The 23,859-nt window shown below is 43.1% G+C and overlaps 1 protein-coding gene and 1 pseudogene across 2 annotated transcripts in view; one reads left to right on the forward strand and one right to left on the reverse strand.

The window, feature by feature from the left end:
• The first annotated feature begins 1,331 nt into the window (after positions 1 to 1,331).
• The window catches only part of NRBF2 (nuclear receptor binding factor 2), a 115,774-nt gene continuing 93,246 nt past the window's right edge, over positions 1,332 to 23,859 (forward strand). Inside the window, exon 1 of the mRNA XM_089314104.1 lies at positions 1,332 to 1,477. The gene's annotated coding sequence lies outside the window, so the exon portion shown is untranslated. The remainder of the gene's footprint in view (positions 1,478 to 23,859) is intronic.
• Positions 7,788 to 8,261, reverse strand: LOC100351091 (large ribosomal subunit protein eL32 pseudogene; annotated as a pseudogene). The gene has a single exon (XR_016221626.1). The product of XR_016221626.1 is annotated as a large ribosomal subunit protein eL32 pseudogene (transcript).

Below are 23,859 nucleotides of genomic sequence, written 5' to 3' on the forward strand. Positions count from 1 at the left end.
TAAACATAATTATAATTCATAACAATTTGCAGTTAATGCTTTCCAGTGACAATAATAAGACACACAGCAGAAGAAAGCAATTTAAATGGCTCCTTGAAACTTATTCAGTCTTTCCACTCTTCATTCAATTAATAATTAGTTATGTAATTGTGTAATTATAATGTTCCAAACATTGCACTAGGAATTGAGGAAGCAATGAAGAGAATATAGTACTTCCCCTTATGGATCTTACTGTCCAGTGAGGGAGAAAGACATAAATGGACAATTCTAGCAAGGAATAAATCATGGCGTAGAGTCACACACAGAGTGTACTCAGTGGAGACCGTGGCTACCTCTGTTGGGCATCACTGAATGAGGTGATGTTTGAGTTTTCTCTTTAAAGATGGGGTGGGCACTTGGTACAGTGGCTAAGACTCCACTTGGGATGCTCACATCCCACATCAGAGTGCATGGGTTCAAGTCTCTGCTCTGCTTTAAATCCAGCTTTCTGCTAATGCACGCTCTGGGAGGCCGCAGGTGATGGCTCAAGTTACTTGGGTCCCTGCCACATGTGTGGGAGACCCAGATAAAATTTAGGGCTCTTGCTTCAGCCTGGCCCAGCCCCAGCTGAAGCAGGCATAGGATGGGGGTGGGAGTGTGAAACAATAGTTAGAGGATCTCCCTCAATCTCTCTCTCTCTCCCCTCTCTCTCCCAGCCTTTCAAATAATACACAAACAAATCTTTAAAAAAAAAAAAAAAGATGTAAGGGAGTTTGTGAGAGGAGGAGAGGCAAAGGGGAAGATGAATTGGATAATTGGATAACGTGGCTAAAATCAGGGTCTGAAGGACTTCACCTGTGCCCTTAATTCTGCAGGCAACAGAGAACCATTGGAGAATACAGAAAGGGAGTTAAGTCGGATTGATGTTTCCACGAGAATCACTCGTGCGCCTGCACAGATGGTGGATGATTTGGGGAGAAACTAGAGGCATAGAAGCCAGTTTGAGGAATGTAGTGGTTGCCCAAACAGGAATCATGTAGACACAGTCAAAAGATTGGAGAAGTGGGCACAGTTGTGAGAGCTATTTGAAAGGGAGAGAAGTCAAGACATCATAATAGAGCAGCTATTCAGAGTGGACAGTGAGATGACTAATGAAAATAAAAACACTGGAGGAGGAACCATCTTCAAGAAAAGAAGGCAAGTTTGGATTTTATATTATTTATTTTAGTTGAAAGGCAGAGGGAGAGAGAGGTCTCCCATCCTCCGGTTCACTCCCCAAATGACTTAGAATAGCCAGGGTTGAAGGCAGGAGCTGAATTTAATCTGGGACTCCCACGTGTGTGGCCAAGACTCACATATGTAAGCCAACACCTGCTGCCTCCCAGGGTGCACATTAGCAGGAAGCTCAATGAGTGGAACCAGGACTCAAATTCAGGCACTCTGAGAGGATGCAAATGCCCATGCTGGAGATTAACCTCTGTGCCAAAGACCTCCCGCCGTAAGTTTGGTTTTTACGACTAAATGATGAGTGTGAATTAAATGTGTGACATTGAGACAGAGCTCAAGCAGGTAGTTGAAAATATAGAACTGGAGTCAGGATGACTTGATTATCTCAGTTCTCATTCTTGTAAATGAAACAGGAGCTCCTAAAAGTATAATCATTTGTGTCTTTTCAAATAACTTCTTGATAAGCTAATGTTCCTCCTTCTTTAGACTTTGTTATCTAACTATATAAATTGTTTAAAAGAGTGGAGATATTCACTGCTTCTCAGCTGTCAGCTTAAAGCCAAGTCTTCATAATTCCATAGAAAATTATTCATACTCTTTTCAAAAAGAAAGGCGATGAGAAATGAGATAATATATTAAAGAAAATCAAATAAATTTACAATAAAAGATCATTAGGAAGTGAAATCTTGTCAGCCTAGATAAATGGGCCCAATTATTACATTTAAGTCAAACCAAATTACTGTCCATGTATCTATTAAAGCATTTATAAGTGTCGAAAATCGAAATGTTAGGATCCTGGCTGTAGGTGTAAAATCAAAGTGATTTTGATGAGTTTAAACAATTTTTTATTGTGAAGGAAAAGGAATTTTAAAATAAAAAAAATGTAGGTACCATAAGGTTTATAGAATTCCTCAAACTCTGCAAAGGTTTAGGGGGGTTAAAAAATTAGAAATATTTGCACAATAAAGCATGACAATTGGGTAACCGATTATGAGACTTTTTTAAGCTGGCAGAATCTTGTTACTTTCTTAAGGAACTAAAATGAAGCTGGGGGCAGGCATTATGGCACAGCAAGTTAAGCCATAACTTGGGACTCCTTATCCTATATCATAGCGTCTGGTTCAAGTCCAGGCTACTCAGCTTCAGATCCAGCTTCCTACTAATGCATACTCTGGACACAGCAGATGGGTTTCAGGCTCATGGCTTCTGCCTGGCCCAGCCGTGGCTATTAAGGGCTTTGGGGAGTGAACCAGCAGGTTAAAGCACTCGTTCTCTCTCTCTCTCTCTCTCTCTGTGTGTCTCTTTCTCTCTCTTTCTCTCTCTCTTTCTCTTTCTCTCTTTCTCTTTCTCTCTCTTTCTCTTTCTCTCTTTCTCTTTCTCTCTCTCTTTCTCTTTCTTTCTCTTTCTCTTTCTTTCTCTTTCTCTGTCTTTCAAGTAGATGACAATGTTTAAAAATAATTTTAAGAGAAAGCTGCTGAAATTCTTTTCTATAGATAAAAGTAACATCATTTCTCTTTATCCTGTCTACATCTCTTTCTCTCTCTCCTGCAGAAAAAAAAAAATCATGATTGCTCTGATTAAAATGAAACCTTCCTTAATGCGAGTCTTTCTAAACAGATTCCGCAAATTAAGCAATCAAGCAGATTCCATTTACTTTGTCCTGTGTAAGAGAAGGGGCAAAATGTGAGAGGGTGTGTGTGTGTGTCTTGCACTGAATCCCTTATTGAGATCTTCCAAGGATGACTCTCAGTCACCAGAGAAAGCTTTAGCACTGGGAACCAGATGATATGTGCCACTGTACCTGCTTACCACCCTGCAAATGTGGTAGGAATACCTGGATGGCTTAACCCTTTCAAGTTTCAATCTTTTGTGTGCAAAAAAGATGACTGAACTAGGTGGTCTCTAGAGAAGTGATTGCCAAACCTTGACAAGTCTTTTTACAACACAGATCCCTAGGCCCTGGCCCAGATCTGGAACTCAGCAACCTGGGGCTGGCCGGGGAGGTGGGGGGGGGGGGGTCTCAGTGTTTCAGTGTTGTGTTTTTTCCTTAAAGTTCTTCAGTTGGGGGCTGGTGCTGTGGTGTAGCACATAAAGCCTCCGCCTGTAGTGCCGGCATCCATGTGGGTGCTGCTTTGTGTCCTGGCTGGTCCATTTCCAATCCAGCTCTCTGCTATGGCCTGGGAACGCAGTAGAAGATGGCCCAAGTTCTTGGGCCCCTGCACCCATGTGGGAGACCCAGAAGAAGCTCCTGGTTCCCGGCTTTGGATCAGCGCAGCTCTGGCCGTTGAGGCCAACTGGGGAGTGAACCAGTGGATGAAAGACCTCTCTCTCTCTCTCTTCTCTATCTCCTTCTCTCTGTGTGTAACTCTTTCAAATAAATAAATCTTCAAAAAAAAAATCTTCAGGTGAATCCAACGAGCAGTCATTTCTGGGACTCGCAGCACTAAGCTACCAGCTCAGAAACTCTAAAAAATTGTGAACCAGACATTTTAAGATTCTTAAAAACTAAAATTGAACAAAACAAGATACATGATTGTTCACTTAATACAAAATATGGTGGCCTTTGTAGTTGATTTCCCCAGCACCATTGCAATCATGATCACTCCATTCTGCACAGCCACAACCCATCCTAGTGGGGGGCTTCCAAAAAGCTTTCCACATTAGAGCCAATCTGACATGTCTGTTTTATCTAACAGTTCTGTAGCTCCTCTTATCACCCTCTCTTGGCACAAAAGAAGAGACAGAGAGCTTCCATTCACTGGTTCACTTTTGAAATGGCTGCAACAGCTGAGGTAGATCCAGGAGCTTCTTCTGGGTCTCCCACATGAATGCAGGGGCCCAACTACATGGACCATCCTCTGCTGCTTTCCCAGGCTCATTATCAGGGAACAGGATTGAAAGTGGATGGGGTGGCAGCTTTACCTACTATACCACAATGTCAACCCCATGTAGACATTTAAACACCAAAGTCTTGGGTACTTAACTTGCCAGCGCTGTGGCATAGGGGGTAAAGCCACGGCCTGCAGTGCCAGCATTTCATATGGCTGCCAATTCCAGTCCTGGCTGCTCTACTTGTGACCCAACTGCCTGCTAATGGTCTGGGAGAGCAGTGGAAGATAGCGCAAATGCTTGGGCCCCTGTACCCTTGTGAGAGACCCGAAAGAAGCTCCTGGCTCCTGGCTTTTGTCTGGCTCAGCCATGGCCATTATGACCATTTGGGGAGTGAATCAGAAAATCAGAGATATTCATTCTCTCTCTCTCTGTCTCTTGCTTTGTGTAAGTCTGCCTTTTAAATAAATTAATTAAATCTTTTTTTAAGATTTTATTTATTTGGCCGGCGCCGTGGCTCACTAGGCTAATCCTCTGCCTAGTGGCGCCAGCACACCAGGTTCTAGTCCCAGTCGGGGCGCTGGATTCTGTCCCGGTTGCCCCTCTTCCAGGCCAGCTCTCTGCTGTGGCCAGGGAGTGCAGTGAGGATGGCTCAGGTGCTTTGGCCCTGCACCCCATGGGAGACCAGAAAAAGCACCTGGCTCCTGGCTCCTGCCATCGGATCAGCCCAGTGCGCCGGCAGCAGTGCGCCGGCCACGGCGGCCATTGGAGGGTGAACCAATGGCAAAGGAAGACCTTTCTCTCTGTCTCTCTCTCTCACTGTACACTCTGCCTGTCAAAAAATAAAATAATAAAATAAAATAAATAAAAATAAAAAAAGATTTTATTTATTTGAGAGGTAGAGTTACAGAGAGGGAGAGAGACAAAGGACTGCCAGCTGCTGGTTCACTCCCCAAATGGCTGCAATGGAGGGAGCTGAGCTGATCCAAAAGCAGGGGCCATGGGACTTCTTCTGGGTCTTCCACGTGGGTGCAGGGGCCCAAATGCTTGGGCCATCTCCCACTGCTTTCTCAGACCATAGCAGAGAGCTGAATTGGAAGAGGATCAGCTGAAATACAAACTGCTGCCCCTATGGGGTAACGGCACCACAGGCAGAAAATTATCCTACTTTGCCACAACACTGTCCCCTAAAATAAATCTTTAAACACCAAAGTCTTAATGGTTGATGGACTCGCAGTGGGGGCTTGATCTAATGTTGGTATCTGAGAAGTGAGCCTTGCGAGAAGCCCGTGGGTTACTGGGGCTTTACCCTTGGAAAGCAGTTCTCCTGAGAAGGCTGACTGTAGAAGCTCGGGTGTGGCTGGTGTGTCTCTGCTTCCTGCTTCATCATGCGGTCATCCCTTCGTCATCCTTGGGCCTCCCCAGGTGCCTGACCCCATGGGCTGCCCATCCTGGACTGTGAACCTCCAAACTAGAAACCAAATAAACCTCCTTCCCTTCTAAGTTGCTCCCCTTGGGTACTTGAAGGGCTGTAGCTGACACTGTGGCATAGTGAGTTAAGCCGCTGCCCACGATGCCAGGATCCCACATGGCACAGGTTCAAGTGGCTGCTCCACTTCAAATCCAGCTCCCTGCTATCTGTCTCTGTAACTCTGCCTCCACATAAAAATAAGTAAATCTCTTTAAAATCACGAAAAGCTGACTAAGAAGGATCTGAAGTCAACTGGAGAGTACTACCATGGGGAATTCTTAGAAGCAATGTAGCATGTGTTCCCAAGTGATTCTACTCAAAAGTGGGGGCACTGGAATATTTATAGACTGGCTCCTGCCAATATTTGGTCAAAGGCTGCTTACAAGTTAGCGGTTAATTCTCGTCGCATTTTCTGCCTTATGTGTGAATGAAAGGGTAAGCTCTATTGGCCAGAGAAAGCCCTGAGCCAAAAAATCAGTTATGACAGTAGAAAGTCTGACTGGAGTTCCCTAGTAAGGGACCAAGGAAGACAGGCAAGGTATACACTGTGAGAAGAGGCAGTCAAAATAGGTTTTAAGGGGACAGCTTGGTTGTGTAGTGGGGAAAGCTGCTGCCTGCAACACGAGCTTCAAATACAGGTGCCGTTTCAAGTTCCAGGTGCTGCACTTCCTATCCAACTCCCTGCTAATGTGCGTGGGAAAGCAGCAGAGGGTGGCCCAAGTGGCTGGGCCCTTGTGCCCACATGGGAGACCTGCATGAAGCTCCTGACTTTGGCCTAGTCCAGCCCTAGCCGTTGTGACCTTTTGGGGAGTGAACCAGCAGATAAAAGACCTCTTTCTCTGTAACTCTTTCAAGTAAATAAAATAAATCTTAAAAAGTTATGTTTTGAAGAGAGAGCATTGGAGGAAAAGGGGTCAGAACACAGAGTGCCTGCACTGAAGGGCAGGAGAGGAGTTGGAAAGGGTGGAATTATTCAGGCCCAACCTCTTCAGAGAAGTTAGAGGAGTTACTTGGGATCATAAGACACCTGCACTAGGAGTGGTGAGTGCATGGCATAGTCTGACGTGCAAGCTCCAAAGCTGGGACGTTAAAGTAGGAGACGGGACCAGGGATCTGGAAGCAAACAGGATACCCCGCCCGCCCTCAGGCCCAGTGGGATCAGGGAGACAGGAGAGAAGACAGTCTGCCTAGGGGCCAGGGGGGAAGCAGTGTCATCAGATTTATGGGTCTCAATCTGAGCGAGAAGCCAACAAAGCTCCAAGGTGATGGAGACGGAGGACGTGGCTGACAATGGACTGGAAGTCTTGGAGGTCAGCACCAGGGGTCTTGAAAACCGTATTTTTCACAATGTTACTAATGATTTTTAAGATGATCTTAAAAGACAATATGAGGATGACCAAATTCAGTTAAAATACATTACTAGTAACCAAAGAAAGGTAATTTAAGACAGATTCCTTTATCTTCTAATTAGATTTTAAAAATTAAGTATCTTAAAAGTGTACTACTCAAGGTGGAAGTGCGCTGTCATGCAATGCTGGCAGAGCTGTTGCTATTACGTATTTGAGAGAGCTACGGTCTGAATGTCTGTGTCCCTTGAGAAATCTGTGTATTCAAACTCCAACCACGAGGTGATGGTATCAGGAGACAGGCTTTTGTGGAGTGATTCAGTCGTGAGGATTTGTTCCTTTATGAAAGAAGCCCCAAAGTAACTCTTGCCTCTTCCACCGAATGAGAACGGGGAGAATGGCTGTATGTGAACCTGGAGGCCAGCCTTGATCTTGGACTTCCCAGCTTCCAGAACCGTGAGGAATGACTTTCTGTGGTTTGTAAGCTTTGATGCTCTGTTATGGCACCCGAAATGGAATACGACAGTGAAGAACTGCTTAATGAAGAGTTTCCTGGTCGGCGCCGCAGCTCACTAGGCTAATCCTCCGCCTTGCGGCGCCGACACACCGGGTTCTAGTCCCGGTCAGGGCGCCGGATTCTGTCCCCGTTGCCCCTCTTCCAGGCCAGCTCTCTGCTGTGGCCCGGGAGTGCAGTGGAGGATGGCCCAAGTGCTTGGGCCCCGCACCCCATGGGAGACCAGGAGAAGTACCTGGCTCCTGCCATCAGATCAGCGCGGTGCGCTGGCCGCAGCGCGCTGGCCGGGGCGGCCATTGGAGGGTGAACCAACGGCAAAAGGAAGACCTTTCTCTCTGTCTCTCTCTCTCACTGTCCACTCTGCCTGTCAAAAAAAAAAAAAAAAAAAGAGTTTCCTTTTAGGTCTTTTTTTTTTTTCCGGTTTTCAAGGTTTTATTTAAACACAAATAAAATGCGCACCCGAGCCGCCTACTCATTTTCTTCACTGCGCAGCCTGGCGTTGGGGTTGGTGACCCTGATGGCCAGCTGGGCCGCTCTCTCCACAATGGCTTTGCGGTTCTTGGAGGAGACGTTGTGAGCAATCTCTGCACAGTAGGATTTGTTGCACATCAGCAGCACCTCCAGCTCCTTGACATTGTGGACCAGGAACTTCCGGAAGCCGCTGAGCAGCATGTGCTTGGTCTTCTTGTTGCTCCCGTAGCCAATGTTGGGCATCAAGATCTGGCCCTTGAATCTTCTCCGCACCCTGTTGTCAATACCTCTGGGTTTCCGCCAGTTACGCTTAATCTTGACATAGCGGTCCGACTGGTGGCGGATGAACTTCTTGGTCCTCTTTTTGACGATCTTGGGCTTCACCAGGGGTCTGAGGGCGGCCATGGTGCCGAGGAGAGGCTCCTTTTAGGGTTTTAAAAATGTTATGAACTTGACAGAGGTGGTGTTTGCACAACATTGTGAATGTACTAAATGCCACTGAATTGTTCTCCTTAAAATAATTAATTAAATATGTTGTGACTTTCACCTAAAGAAAAAAAGCTTCTGCAATTTCATGATCAAATCTTTTCAGTAGAAAAATAACTCACAATGGAATATTGCATACACATTTCAAATGATATAGAATAAGGACATTCAAATTTTCCAATTTCAATGGAGATATGTAGGAATAAGGGTTTTTTAATTTATTATTATTTTTTTTTTAGAGAGACAGAGAAAGGTCTTCCTTCCATTGGTTCACCCCCCCTGGCCGCTATGGCGGGTGTGCTGCGCCAATCTGAAGCCAGGAGCCAGGTGCCTCCTCCTGGTCTCCCATGTGGGTGCAGGGCCCAAGCACCTGGGCCATCCTGCACTGCACTCCTGGGCCACAGCAGAGAGCTGGACTGGAAGAGGAGCAACCGGGACAGAATCCAGTAAACTACTGAAACTAAAATGGCATTAATTCAAATTGGAGTAATAGAAGTTAATATTTCTAATCACAAGGGCAGCCTCTAAGAGACAACTCAAAAACATATGTTGTTTCATTCATCTATTTTACCTTTTACAATGAAAATATTTTTAATATTTCATTTTATTTGAAAGAGAAAGAGACAGACTGACAGATCTTCCATCCACTGGCTCACTACCCAAATGCTGCCAAAAATTACAGCTGGGCCAAAGTCTGGAGCCCGGAATTCATCCAAGTGTTCCATGTGGGTGGTAAGGACCCAAGTACTGGAGCCATCACCACAGCTTCCTGGGGTGTGCATTAACAGGCAGCTGGATCAGAAGTGGTGAAGTCACAACTCAAGCCAGGCATTTGAACATGGCTGCAGGTGTCCCAGGCAGTAACATAGCCCCTGAGCAACACACCCACCAGTGAGGATATTTTTATGAAAAGAAACTTAAATGCTTTCCATGGAATGGGAGTGTAAGAGAGCAAACACGTTAATGGATTTAGCTGTTGTGTAAGTAAGAAAGTCTTACTGTATCATTAGTGGCATATCATGATTTCTTTTATTAACTTCATCTGGCAGGCGTGCAGCCATGCCAACTACACAGAGCTTTCATTTCTAAGTTATGTGGGCCTTTCCAGGAGATGCCGTGTACTCTGTAAGGCATTTTAACGGATTTATCCTTTCTAATTTGAAAAGCTGTTAACAATGTTTTTTGGCATTTGAAGAGCTCATCATGTCCTTGTTTAAAATGTTCAATTCCACTTTCTTTATCTGTAAGTGATTGATCTTAAATGATACCTCACTATAACTGGTACCACAGTACTATTCAAAGCTCTTCTGTTGCATAAGACACAAAGAGTAAATTGTCATCTCCAGAGCCAAAGGAAAGATGGATTTTATCATACCGTTGCTTCTTATTTAGAGTTTTACCCAGGCTTTTTTGGAGTAGCTTCCTCCTTTAAATGAGTCAGAAAACTCTAACATGTCAGTTTCATCTTGTTCAGCATTTTCAGATATAGATGAAGCATCTGTAGGTTGAAAAAAATGCCTCTTCAAATCTCCCTTTTTAAAGTCAACAATCTCTTTAAATATGATTACAAATGAAATTCCTTTTTTTAGAATATAACATTGAATTCAAAGATGAGTTTTAAATAATAATTATATAACAAATTTTTGGAAAAATGTAAAGATTATTGCAAAACAAGGCAAGAGCATATATTTCTTGTGTTTCTACTTAAGCTCAAGGAAAACTTTTGAGATTTCAAAATAATCATTGATTGAATGATAACATGAGATTTTGGTGGGGACAACAAGCCAGCGAGTAAGAACATAAAAAAGTACTGAAAACAAACCTTAGAAAATTCTAGAAAGCATCTGACCGTACAAGCATGCATGAGCCATCAGAATGACATTCCATTTATAGAGACTGGAAAACTACCGTGTGCTTAGGAGAGAATAAAATGAACAAGGAAAATCCTGTCTTAGTACAACAACAAAAAGAGGGTGTTTTTCTAAGAAATGTATTTTACTTATTTGAAAGTCAGAATGACAGAGGGAGAGGTGAGGAGAGAGATCTTCCATCTGCTGGTTCACTCCCCAAATGGCCCCAACAGCCAGGACTGGGCCAGGCTAAAGCCAAGGAGGCTCAAACTCTATTCTTTTTGTTTTTTAAAGATTATTTATTTGAAAGAGTTACAGAGAGAGACAGAGAGACAGAGAGAGAGAGACAGAGAGAGACACAGAAAGAAAGAGACACAGAGAGAGAGAGAGAGAGAGAGAGAGAGAGAGAGAGAGACAGAGATCTTCCATCCATTGGTTCACCCTCCAAATGGCTGCAACAGCAGGAGCTGGGCCGAACCAAAGCCAGGAGCCAGGAGCTTCTTTCAGGTCTCCCATGGGGGTGCAGGAGCCCAAGGACTTGGGCCATCTTCTGCTTTTCCAGGCCACAGCAGAGAGCTGGACTGGAAGTGGAGCAGCTGGGACTCAAATCAGTGCCCACGTGGGATCCTGGCACTGTGGCAGTGGCTTTACATGCTACTCTACAGCGCTGGCCCCTAGGACTCGTTTCTTATCTCCCACATGAGCAGTAGGGGCCCAGGTACTTGAACCATCTTCCACCGCTTTTCCAGGCACATTAGCAGAAAGCTGGGTTGGAAACAGAGTAGCAGAGACTCAAGGGAGCACTCTAAAGTGGGATGCCTGCATCTCAAGCAGCAACTTAACCCACTGTGCCAAAACACTGACCCTCCAAAATTAGTTTTGACCTCATGAAACTCTGAGTTTTGAGGACTCCAGGTGTCCCCAAATCGCGCTTTGAGAACCACTGGCTTGGATTTTTTATTTTTTTACTATAAAAATACTTTCTAATATTTTAGTCTAACAAACATTTCTCAGTTGTACTATATTACTATTTATTTTAGATGGGCTGAGGATGGCTGCTGGCATACCCCTTTTGCTGACTAGTAAAATAGATGTGCATTAACACATTTTTGGTATGTAGTTATAAGATTTTATTTAAGAAAGTACTGCTATAATAAGAGGACTAACTTCATAGAAAATTATAGAAAGCATGAGACTTTTCTTAATAAAAAAAAAGTGAATTTGTGCAGTTGAGTTTTCAAAGTACTTCCACATGAATAATTTAGTTTTGCCTGAAAAAAAAAAAAAAAAACCCTGGATGGTGGACAGGATAAGGAAAGTATTATCTTCATATATTGGTTAGAGTTCTTACATGACAGATCTGAATTCTAGAAAATTTTAGGAAAGACATAAAAAGGAGGAAGTTATCAGTATCACACAAAATGAGAGTTGAACAAGTAAGCTCCAGAAAGGTCAATAGTCAAGAATTATTCTGGGGGGCCAGCGCTGTAGCACCCTGACTTGAAGCGCCAGCAACCCATATAGGCGCCAATTCGAGACCCAGCTGCTCCACTTCCGATCCAGCTCTCTGCTATGCCTGGGAAAGCAGTAGAAGATGGGCCAAGTCCTTGGGCCCCTGCACCCATGTGGGAGACCCAGAAGAAGCTCCTGGCTTTGGATAGGTGCAGCTCCAGCGGTTGTGGCCAATTGAAGAGTGAACCATCAGATGGAAGATTCTCTCTCTCTCTGTGTCTGTCTCCTCTCTCTGTTTAACTCTGACTTTCAAATAAATAAAAGTTTAAAAAACAATTAAAAAGAATTCTTCAGGGATCTAGGGAGGGGAACTAGCAGTCCTACTGAGCACTGCCCCCTAGATTTGAAAACTTCAGCCACTTTCAATATTTGGGTCACTTGCCTCAGATTCAGATGTCTGGGAGAGGCTTTGATTTGCTGCATTGGGATTCTCTGGCTGCCCTTTGCTCGAGGTAGAGTGGGAAACAGACCCACCAGGATGAATGCAATGAAAGAAAATTGAGGTCTTATTGGAATAAGGAGAAATCACTTCAAGTAAACAAACATTTTTATTTCACAGATGATTCAAATTTTAAAACAATTTTTTTAAAAAATTTGGAAGGCAGGATTACAGAGAGAGAGAATCTTCCATCTGCTGGTTCACTCCCCAAATGGCTGCAATGGCCAAGGCTTGGCCAGGCTGAAACCAGGAGCCAGGAAACCTATCTGGGTCTCCCATATAGGTAGCAGGGGCTCAAGAAATGAGGCATCTTCCTCTGCCTTCCCGGATGCATTAGCAGGCAGCTGGATCAGAAGTGGGGCAGCCAGGATTTGAACAAATGCTCGTATGGGATGCTGGCATCGCAGGCAGTGGTTTAAACCATTGCACTGCAACGCCAGCCCCAACACTAACGTTTTAAATGTGGGTTAATCGTACAGGTGTCAGGCTGGGTGGGTGCAGGGCCAAGACTACATCCTCAGTTCTGACTCCGAGTCCTGGATTCTTTTCTGCATATCTTGACCTTTTCTGGTACAAGCATGTACACTCTACCATGGATTACTTGGAGGCTTCCCTACTCCTGTGTACTCCTGTGTACTCCTGTGTAGTAGTTTTTGTTTTTTTTTTGTTTTTTTTTTTTTTTTTTTTTTTTTTGGACAGCCAGAGTGGACAGTGAGAGAGAGAGACAGAGAGAAAGGTCTTCCTTTGCCGTTGGTTCACCCTCCAATGGCCGCCGCGGCTGGCGCGCTGCGGCCGGCACACCGTGCCGATCCGGTGGCAGGAGCCAGGAGCCAGGTGCTTTTCCTGGTCTCCCATGGGGTGCAGGGCCCAAGCACCTGGGCCATCCTCCACTGCACTCCCTGGCCACAGCAGAGGGCTGGCCTGGAAGAGGGGCAACCGGGACAGAATCCGGCGCCCCGACCTGGACTAGAACCCGGTGTGCCAGCGCTGCTAGGCGGAGGATTAGCCTAGTGAGCCGCGGCGCCGGCCATCCTGTGTAGTAGTTTTAGGGCACCATGTTGGCATTGCTTTGCATGCCAGAGGCGCTCAGAACATTGCAGAATCACATTAACGTGCAACAGAAATACTTTTATTTAATCACATGTGCTTCTTAGGACTCCAGTGGTTGCCTATTAACAGTCATGCCAGCCTACATCTTCCTTAGGCAAAGGCTCCTGCCTCTGACAAACTGAAAAACATCAGACACTACCCTGGCCTTCCTTGTAGCTAGGGCATGAAAATGTAGTCTTTGGTAGGAAATGTGCTGGTGATACTTATATATGGCGGTCTTCTCCAATAAGACACAAAATAGAAAAAGTTCTGCATTTCTCTCCCTATGGGTGCTGCAATGCGAGGATACGAAGCCTGGATCTGCAATAACCTTGTGAACATGACAGTCAAAGCTAAGGGCAAAGGCAAAGCACTTACCACAGCATAATGGAAATAAATAGGGGTAGCGGCAAGATGGCGGAATAGGAAGGGAGCACACTGATAGTCTGGGGAGAGATAGTTTAATAAAAGTGGAGATACTGCAGGTTCAAGGAAGAGTAGGGGAGGAAACAGCAGAAGAAACTCTTCCGGAACGCCTGACTCACAGCGGACCTGCGTGGAGAGCGTGGGAGCCCACAGTTCGGGACACCAGCGGCAGACTCAACACACCAGCGCTGGAACGCGAGGTGAGCCGAACCTCAATAGCCCGAGACACCGGCAGGCAAGCAGAGAGAGGAGACTAGAGGGAACGACCCCCAGTGGGGGGAAGTTCGCCAGGCTAGCTGGAAGAGAGAGAGAGAGAAAAAAAAAAAAGGGTGACTGGTACGGACACGGGTTTCTCTCTCTCCTCTCACCTCTCAAGGGCGAGCAAGACAAAGAGCAGGCGCCATCTTGGACATACGTCATAAGCAGAGCGACCTCAGGTCTGCACCGGCCCTGAGCCTAGCAGAAAAACCTGACTCTGGGCGGGGCGAATTAACAGGAGATTAGGACCTAGTAAATTTGTGGTGCTACTGAACTGAGACTGTGAAAAAAGAGACGGTGGGGGAGAGAACTCACGGAATTCACGTGAGCACTCTCCAGAGATGCTACAATTCCGTAACTTTGGCAACCCAGTGGGAGACTGAAGGAGAATTTGAGCCCACTCTGAGGGCCGAACAGATTCCCTGTGTGGTCCTTGGGAAAGAGCTTCTGATCTCTGGCTCCTGTGGGTATATCATTTGCCTGCTAACTACCTCCAACTTCGTTCAGCTGTGCGGAATTACTTCCCTTTTGAATTAAAAAAAAAAAAAAAAAGAAAGAAAGAGAGAGAGAGATTTACCACGCCTAACCTGGGAGTGTCACCTTTGGCACACCAAACAGAGCTCTCAGGCCACACCCATCTCAAGCCCTAAGGCTCCATCAAAAACAGATAGTCCACTTAATCTAGAGTCATAGTATAACAAGAAAAAGCACCACAGTGAAGAAACCAAATATCTCCAATATGCCAAATAACAAACGCAAAAACCGAGGTAATAAAAACAAGGAAGTCACCATGACACCCTCAAATGAAAAAGACACCCCAATTCAAGATTATGAGGATGATGACATAGAAGAAATGCAAGAAGCAGATCTCAAAAAATTGATAAGAACATTAAGAAGTTCTCAAAAACAAATTCTTGAACTACACAAATCCTTAATGGACAAGATAGAAAATCTCTCTCGTGAAAATGAAATATTAAGGAGGAATCAAAATGAAACAAAACAACTAGTACAACAGGAAACTGTGATAGTGACTGAAGTGAAGAATTCAATAGATCAAATGAAAAACACAATAGAGAGCCTTACAAACAGAATGGGTGAAGCAGAAGAGAGAATATCGGACTTAGAAGACAGAGAACAGGAAAGGATACAGTCAGACCAAAGAAAAGAAGAGGAAATTAGAAATCTAAAACATATTGTCGGGAATCTTCAGGATACTATTAAAAAACCCAACATTCGGGTTCTAGGAGTTCCTGAAGGCATGGAGAGGGAGAAAGGATTAGAAGGCCTTTTTAGTGAGATATTAGCAGAAAATTTCCCAGGTTTGGAGAAGGACAGAGAAATCCTAGTACAGGAAGCTCACAGAACCCCTAATAAACACGACCAAAAGAGATCCTCACCACGACACGTTGTAATTAAACTCTCCACAGTGAAACATAAAGAAAAGATCCTAAAATGTGCAAGAGAGAAACGTCAGATTACTCTCAGAGGATCTCCAATCAGACTCACAGCTGACTTCTCATCAGAAACTCTAGAAGCTAGGAGGGAATGGCGAGATATAGCCCAGGTACTAAGAGAGAACAACTGCCAGCCCAGAATATTATATCCTGCAAAGCTATCATTTGTGAATGAAGGTGAAATAAAGACTTTTCATTGCAAACAGAAATTGAAAGAATTTGTTGCCACTCGTCCAGCCCTGCAAAAGATGCTTAAAGATGTGTTACACACAGAAACACAGAAACACAGTCATCAATATGAAAGAAGGTAAAGGAAGGAAACCAAGGAAGGAAACCTCACAGCAAAAGATCACAGGGAATTCAAAGCATATATTAGAACTTATCTTTGGCAAATGGCAGGGCAAAGTTACCAATTATCATTAGTCACTTTGAACGTGAATGGCCTGAACTGTCCAGTTAAAAGACACCGATTGGCTGATTGGGTTAAGGAACAAAACCCATCTATTTGCTGCTTACAAGAAACACATCTTTCCAACAAAGATCCATACAGACTGAAAATGAAAGGCTGGAAAAAGATATACCATGCCAACAGAAATGAAAAAAGAGCAGGTGTAGCCATCTTAATATCGGACAACATAAACTTTAACACAAAAACTGTTAAGAGAGACAAAGAGGGACACTATATCATGATTAAGGGATCAATTCAACAGGAAGATATAACAATTATCAATGTATATGCACCTAACTACAGGGCACCAGTTTATCTAAAAGATTTATTAACGGACTTAAAGGGAGACTTAGACCCCAATACAATAGTACTGGGGGACTTCAATACTCCACTCTCAGAAATAGATAGATCAATAGGACAGAAGATCAACAAGGATACAGTAGATTTAAACGACACTATAGCCCAAATGGATCTAACAGATATATACAGAACATTCAATCCAACAGCTAAAGAGTTTACATTCTTCTCAGCAGTACATGGAACCTTCTCTAGGATTGACCACATACTAGGCCATAAAGCAAGTCTCAGCAAATTCAAAAGAATTAGAATCATATCATGCAGCTTCTCAGACCATAAAGGAATGAAGTTGGAAATCAGCAACTCAGGAATCCCTAGAGCATACGCAAACACATGGAGATTGAACAACATGCTCCTGAATGAACAATGGGTCATAGAAGAAATCAAAAGAGAAATCAAAAACTTTCTGGAAGTAAATGAGGATAACAGCACAACATACCAAAACTTATGGGACGCATTAAAAGCAGTGTTAAGAGGCAAGTTTATATCAATAGGTGCCTACATCAAGAAATTGGAAAGGCACCAACTAGATGAGCTTTCAATTCACCTCAAGGATCTAGAAAACCTACAGCAAACCAGACCCAAATCTAGTAGGAGAAGAGAAATAATTAAAATCAGAGAAGAAATCAACAGGATTGAATCAAGAAAAACATTACAAAAAATCAGCCAAACGAGGAGCTGGTTTTTTGAAAAAATAAACAAAATTGACACCCCATTGTCTCAACTAACTAAAAAAAGAAGAGAAAAGACCCAAATCAATAAAATCAGAGATGAAAAAGGAAATGTAACAACAGACACCACAGAAATAAAAAGAATCATCAGAAATTACTACAAGGACTTGTATGCCAGCAAACAGGGAAACCTATCAGAAATGGATAGATTCCTGGACACATGCAACCTGCCTAAATTGAACCAGGAAGACATCGAAAACCTAAACAGACCCATAACTGAGACAGAAATTGAAACAGTAATTAAGGCCCTCCCAACAAAGAAAAGCCCAGGACCAGATGGATTCACTGCTGAATTCTACCAGACATTTAAAGAAGAACTAACTCCAATTCTTCTCAAACTATTCAGAACAATCGAAGAAGAGGGAATCCTCCCAAATTCTTTCTATGAAGCCAGCATCACCTTAATCCCTAAGCCAGAGAAAGATGCAGCACTGAAAGAGAATTACAGACCAATATCCCTGATGAACATAGATGCAAAAATCCTCAATAAAATTCTCGCCAATAGAATGCAACAACACATCAGAAAGATCATCCACCCAGACCAAGTGGGATTTATCCCTGGTATGCAGGGATGGTTTAATGTGCGCAAGACAATCAATGTGATACACCACATTAACAGACTGCAGAAGAAAAACCATATGATTATCTCAATAGATGCCGAGAAAGCATTTGATAAAATACAACACCCGTTCATGATGAAAACTCTAAGCAAACTGGGTTTGGAAGGAACATTCCTCAATACAATCAAAGCAATCTATGAAAAACCCACAGCCAACATCCTATTGAATGGGGAAAAGTTGGAAGCATTTCCACTGAGATCTGGTACCAGACAGGGATGTCCACTCTCACCACTGCTATTCAATATAGTTCTGGAGGTTCTAGCCAGAGCTATTAGGCAAGAAAAAGAAATTAAAGGGATACAAATTGGGAAGGAAGAACTCAAACTATCCCTCTTTGCAGATGACATGATTCTGTATTTAGGGGACCCAAAGAACTCTACTAAGAGACTATTGGAACTCATAGAAGAGTTTGGTAAAGTGGCAGGGTATAAAATCAATGCACAAAAATCAACAGCCTTTGTATACACAGACAATACCATGGCTGAGGAAGAACTTCTAAGATCAATCCCATTCACAATAGCTACAAAAACAATCAAATACCTTGGAATAAACTTAACCAAGGACGTTAAAGATCTCTACGATGAAAATTACAAAACCTTAAAGAAAGAAATAGAAGAGGATACCAAGAAATGGAAAAATCTTCCATGCTCATGGATTGGAAGAATCAACATCATCAAAATGTCCATTCTCCCAAAAGCAATTTACAGATTCAATGCAATACCAATCAAGATACCAAAGACCTTCTTCTCAGATCTGGAAAAAATGGTGCTGAAATTTATATGGAGGCACAAGAGACCTCGAATAGCTAAAGCAATCTTGTACAACAAAAACAAAGCCGGAGGCATCACAATACCAGATTTCAGGACATACTACAGGGCAGTTGTAATCAAAACAGCATGGTACTGGTACAGAAACAGATGGATAGACCAATGGAACAGAATTGAAACACCAGAAATCAACCCAAACATCTACAGCCAACTTATATTTGATCAAGGATCTAAAACTAATTCCTGGAGCAAGGACAGTCTATTCAATAAATGGTGCTGGGAAAATTGGATTTCCACGTGCAGAAGCATGAAGCAAGACCCCTACCTTACACCTTACACAAAAATCCACTCAACATGGATTAAAGACCTAAATCTACGACCTGACACCATCAAGTTACTAGAGAACATTGGAGAAACCCTTCAAGATATTGGCACAGGCATAGACTTTCTGGAAAAGACCCGGGAGGCACAGGCAGTCAAAGCCAAAATCAACTATTGGGATTGCATCAAATTGAGAAGTTTCTGTACTGCAAAAGAAACAGTCAGGAGAGTGAAGAGACAGCCAACAGAATGGGAAAAAATATTTGCAAACTATGCAACAGATAAAGGGTTAATAACCAGAATCTACAAAGAGATCAAGAAACTCCACAAAAACAAAACCAACAACCCACTTAAGAGATGGGCCAAGGACCTCAATAGACATTTTTCAAAAGAGGAAATCCAAATGGCCAACAGGCACATGAAAAAATGTTCAAGGTCATTAGCAATCAGGGAAATGCAAATCAAAGCCACAATGAGGTTTCACCTCACCCCGGTTAGAATGGCTCACATGCAGAAATCTACCAACAACAGATGCTGGCGAGGATGTGGGGAAAAAGGGACACTAGCCCACTGTTGGTGGGAATGCAAACTGGTCAAGCCACTATGGAAGTCAGTCTGGAGATTCCTCAGAAACCTGAAGATAACCATACCGTTCGACCCAGCCATCCCACTCCTTGGAATTTACCCAAAGGAATTTAAATTGGCAAACAAAAAAGAGGTCTGCACCCTAATGTTTATTGCAGCTCAATTCACAATAGCTAAGACCTGGAACCAACCTAAATGCCCATCAACGATAGACTGGATAAAGAAATTATGGGATATATACTCTTTAGAATACTATACCGCAGTAAGAAGCAACGAAATCCAGTCATTTGCAACAAAATGGAGGAATCTGGAACACATCATGCTGAGTGAAATAAGCCAGTCCCAAAGGGACAAATACCATATGTTCTCCCTGATCGGTGACGACTGACTGAACACCAAGAGGGAAACCTGTTGGAGTGAGGTGGACAGTATGGGAAGCGGTGGCTAGATCAGCATAGTCCTGACTGTTAATGAAAAACTTAATACATTATACCTCTTAGTAGTTTTTTTCATCTGTTCTACTTAATATGACTGATTTAGTTCTGTAATTGATGCACAGTTATTCTTAAGTGTTGAAAATTAACTGAAATGTGATCCCTGTTGAACATGGGAGTGGGAATGGGAGAGGGAAGAGATGTATAATTTGGGACATGCTCAGGCTGACTTGCCCCACGTGGTGGAGTTGAAAGCATACCAGGGGATTCCAATTCAATCCCATCGAGGTGGCATGTACCAATGCCATCTCACTGTTCCAGGTGATCAATTTCAGTTCACAGTTGGTCATGGTGGAGGGACTTGGAGTCAAAGGGAGCACATAGACAAGTCTAGTACCTGCTAACGCTAACCGATGGAGTAAATAAAGGGGAGAGTGATCCAACATGGGAAGTGAGATACTCAGCAGACTCATAGAATGGCAGATGTCCTAAATAGCACTCTGGCCTCAGAATCAGCCCTAAAGGCATTCGGATCTGGCTGAAAAGCCCATGAGAGTATTTCAGGCATGGAAAGCCAAGACACTCTGGCAAAAGATCTCTGTGAGTGAGATCCCAGTGGAAAAACAGGTCATCAAAGAAGGAGGTACCTTTCTCTGAAGGGAGGAGAGAACCTCCACTTTGACTATGACCTTGTCTAAACAAGATAAGAGTCGGAGAACTCAGAGGGCTTCCATAGCCTTGGAAACTCATGACTGGAGCAGAGGGAGATTACTGATGCCATAGACAGGAGTGTCAATTGGTAAAGTCAACAACAGGAGTCACTGTGCACTTACTCCTCATGTAGGATCTCTGTCCTTAATGTGCTGTGCATTGAGATTTAATGCTATAACGAGTACTCAAACAATATATTTCACTTTGTGTTTCTATGGGGGTGCAAACTGTTGAAGTCCTTACTTAATGCATACTAAACTGATCCTCTGTAAAAAAAAAAAAAAAAAAAAAAAAAGAAATTATCAATTCCCAACTTGACTCTCACTGGGATTAAACATGACAATAGGTCTGCTCTGATTTCATCATCATTTAAAAAAAATCATCTATTATTTTTCACTTTATGTTTCTGTGTGGGAGCAAACTGTTGAAATCCTTACTTAATGTATACTAAGCTGATCTTCTATATATTAAGATAATCAAAAATGAATCTTGATGTGAATGGAAGGGGATAGTGAGTGGGAAAGGGGAGGGTTGTGGGTGGGAGGGACGGTATGGGGGGGAAGCCATTGTAATCCATAAGCTGTACTTTGGAAATTTATATTCATTAAATAAAAGTTTAAAAAAAAATAATGGAAATAAATAGGCCTTTGATGACATCACAGAACCACTCACCCTCCAACCACTCTGGACTTTTTTGTTTAAGATTTGTTTGTTCATTATGTACCTAAAAGGCAGGGTAATGGAAAGCTTCTTCCACTGGTTCACTCCCTAAATGCCTCAACAGCCAGAGCTGAGCCATATTAAAACCAGGAGCCAGAACTCTATCTTGGTCTCCCACACGGTGCAGGGGCCAAACAATTGGGCCATCTTCTACTGCTTACCCAGGCTGATTAGCAAGGAACTAAATGGGAAGCAGAGCGGTCAGGACTTGAACCAAGCACTCCAATATGGGATACTGGTGTTAAAAGTAGTAGTTTAGAGGCCAGCGCTGTGGTGTAGTGGGTGGAGCTGCTGCCTGCAGTGCCGACATCCCATGTGGGCACTGGTTCAAGTCCTAGCTGCTCCACTTCCAATCCAGCTCTCTGTCATGGCCTGGAAAAGCAGTGGAAGATGGCCCAGGTCCTTGGGTCCCTGTACCCATGTGGGAGACCCAGAGCAGGCTCCTGGCTCCTGGCTCCTGGCTTTGGATTGGCGCGGCTCCAGCCATTGCAGCCAATTGGGGAGTGATCCAGCAGATGGAAGACTCACTCTCTCTCTCTCTCTCTCTCTCTCTCTCTGCCTCTGCCTCTCAGTGACTTTGCCTTTCAAATAAATAAATAAATCTTTAAAAAGTGGCTTAACCTGTTATACCACAGCACCAAGTCACTGAACTTCTTGATATGTAAGATAGCAAATATACTTTTTGTTTAAACTAGTTATAGGATACTGAAAGCTTCTCACCTGATATAATTCTTCAAGGATCCAAGTACCTATAACATATGTAATAATTTTCAAAGACCACTGTGTACTTTGCAATGCCTTACCAAACACACACAGATACTTATAACTCAAACATACCAGACAAAATTACCAAAAATGCAATGTTCCCCAACTATTAGTGTTGAAGAGCAATGAGGAATGTTGAAACGACTTCTTCATAGAAGAAGGTATGTGAGTTTGTCCCTTAGAGATAACAGGTCTATTAGGAACGTTACAGATGTGCGAATGAACTGACTCCACCATCACTCCCAGAGCTCCACTCTATAAGAAACCTCCCCGTCATCTGCTTTGTAACTGTGACCCAGATGAGCCCTTCCACTGCTTTTCCTCGATTGTTCTGAATGCAGGGTTTCCTCAAAACTCAGAAAACTATCCTCATTGCATTATCCCAGTTATTTTTGGATGTTTTTCAAAGTTTCTATAATCAGTTTCAATGCCCAACCCTTCGATGCCCTGCCACAGGAAGATCCGTGCCTTCCCCAAGTTGGCACCACCGGAGATCAACTCTCACTCTTACTTCCTGCCCCACTGGACTCGATCTCCCCAGTGAGTCTTGTCTCCTGTGTTTGACATCATCCCAAACACTGGGCAAGATTTCCCCTTTGTCTATTTGCTTGAACTGCCCAAATCCATCACTAACACAAGGTTACTGTCTGCAGTCCATTTTTGATAAAAGATCGGGACCAAACCCTTCACCAGTTGATGTTAGGTGTCCTTGTTTTTCAATTCCGCTGACAATCCCTGTCATTAATCATCCTTTCTCCTTGGGCCCTGACCTACCAATAGGCTTCCTGGACCCCCTCTCTCACCCAACCGCTTGACTGCCTCCCACTGAGTTCTCTTGCAAGATCCTTATGCTCTTATTTCCTGGGAAACTCAAGAATTCCTCTCACCTATTGAGCACAACAAATCGGTGCTCTCTTTGATTCATCCTCTCCTTTGCAGAACTGCTAGCATTACTTTTTTTTTTTTTTTAAGAATTAAAGATAATTTATTGTTGTGGTAACTCTTTTTAACTTTTATTTAGCAAATATAAATTTCCAAAGTACAGCTTATGGATTACAATGGCTTTTTCCCCCCGCATAATTTCCCTCCTGCCAGCAACCCTCCCAATTCCCGCTCCCTCTCCCATAGAATTACTTTTCAAATCAAAGATATCCATGAAGTTATTTCCTTAAGAAAATAAATATCCATCTCCCTTTAGATGAACAATGGATGCAAGTAGCAGAGACAGTTTTTTGTTTCCAGTAGTAATGTTTTGCTTCCCGCTGTGCCAGGATGCAAATACTTTGTAGTAAATGCAACAGGATGCTAAAATGGGAGAATTTCTGCCTCAGTTTTAGATGAGACCTAATGGCCAGCAAGTGTCAAGGCCCATGGTGCTCAAATTGAGTGCTACAACGTCTGGGTTCACCCTGTCAAAGGGAAAGCTTAACCTATCACCCCACCAAAGGGTACAAAAGAATTGGAGCAAAGGAACAGAGAATTTACTTGGAGGGTTGTTGTGTTCTGTGCACTCCTTCTTCCACCAGTGAGGAAGAGGCTGGAGGAGCTTTCGTCTTAGTTAAATCAAGCAAGAGGGCATTGGAAGAGAACCACTCAAATACATTCACTCTAGAATTCTAGGTTGGCATTTTTAAATTTTCTTTTTAACATTTTGATGTCACCTCATTGTTTTCTGGGTTCAAGTCTAACAAGGCATTTGATAAATATTTAATGAGCATCTTCTATGCATCATGCTGTGTTTTGACTGAGGAATGGATCCATAAACTGAAAATAGAATAACAATCCCAACAATAATCAACATCAACAACCAAAAACTAAAACAAACCCAAGAATATTTGCAAAATAGAATGTTTTCTTTAGGACAAATCTAATCATAAGAGCAGAAACTAATAAAATATAAAACATAATACAAACATCAGCAGTTCTCAAAGTTGACAAGACTAATATATTCATCATGTTTATCAAGATAAAAATAGAGAAATAAAAATATGTAAAATGCCATCTATTCTAATACCTACATAATTTTTAAAAATCAGAAGATACTTAAAA

Source organism: Oryctolagus cuniculus, chromosome 15 (assembly GCF_051225735.1).
Source record: "Oryctolagus cuniculus isolate XC-2025 breed Fujian yellow rabbit chromosome 15, ASM5122573v1, whole genome shotgun sequence".
NCBI lineage: Eukaryota > Metazoa > Chordata > Mammalia > Lagomorpha > Leporidae > Oryctolagus > Oryctolagus cuniculus.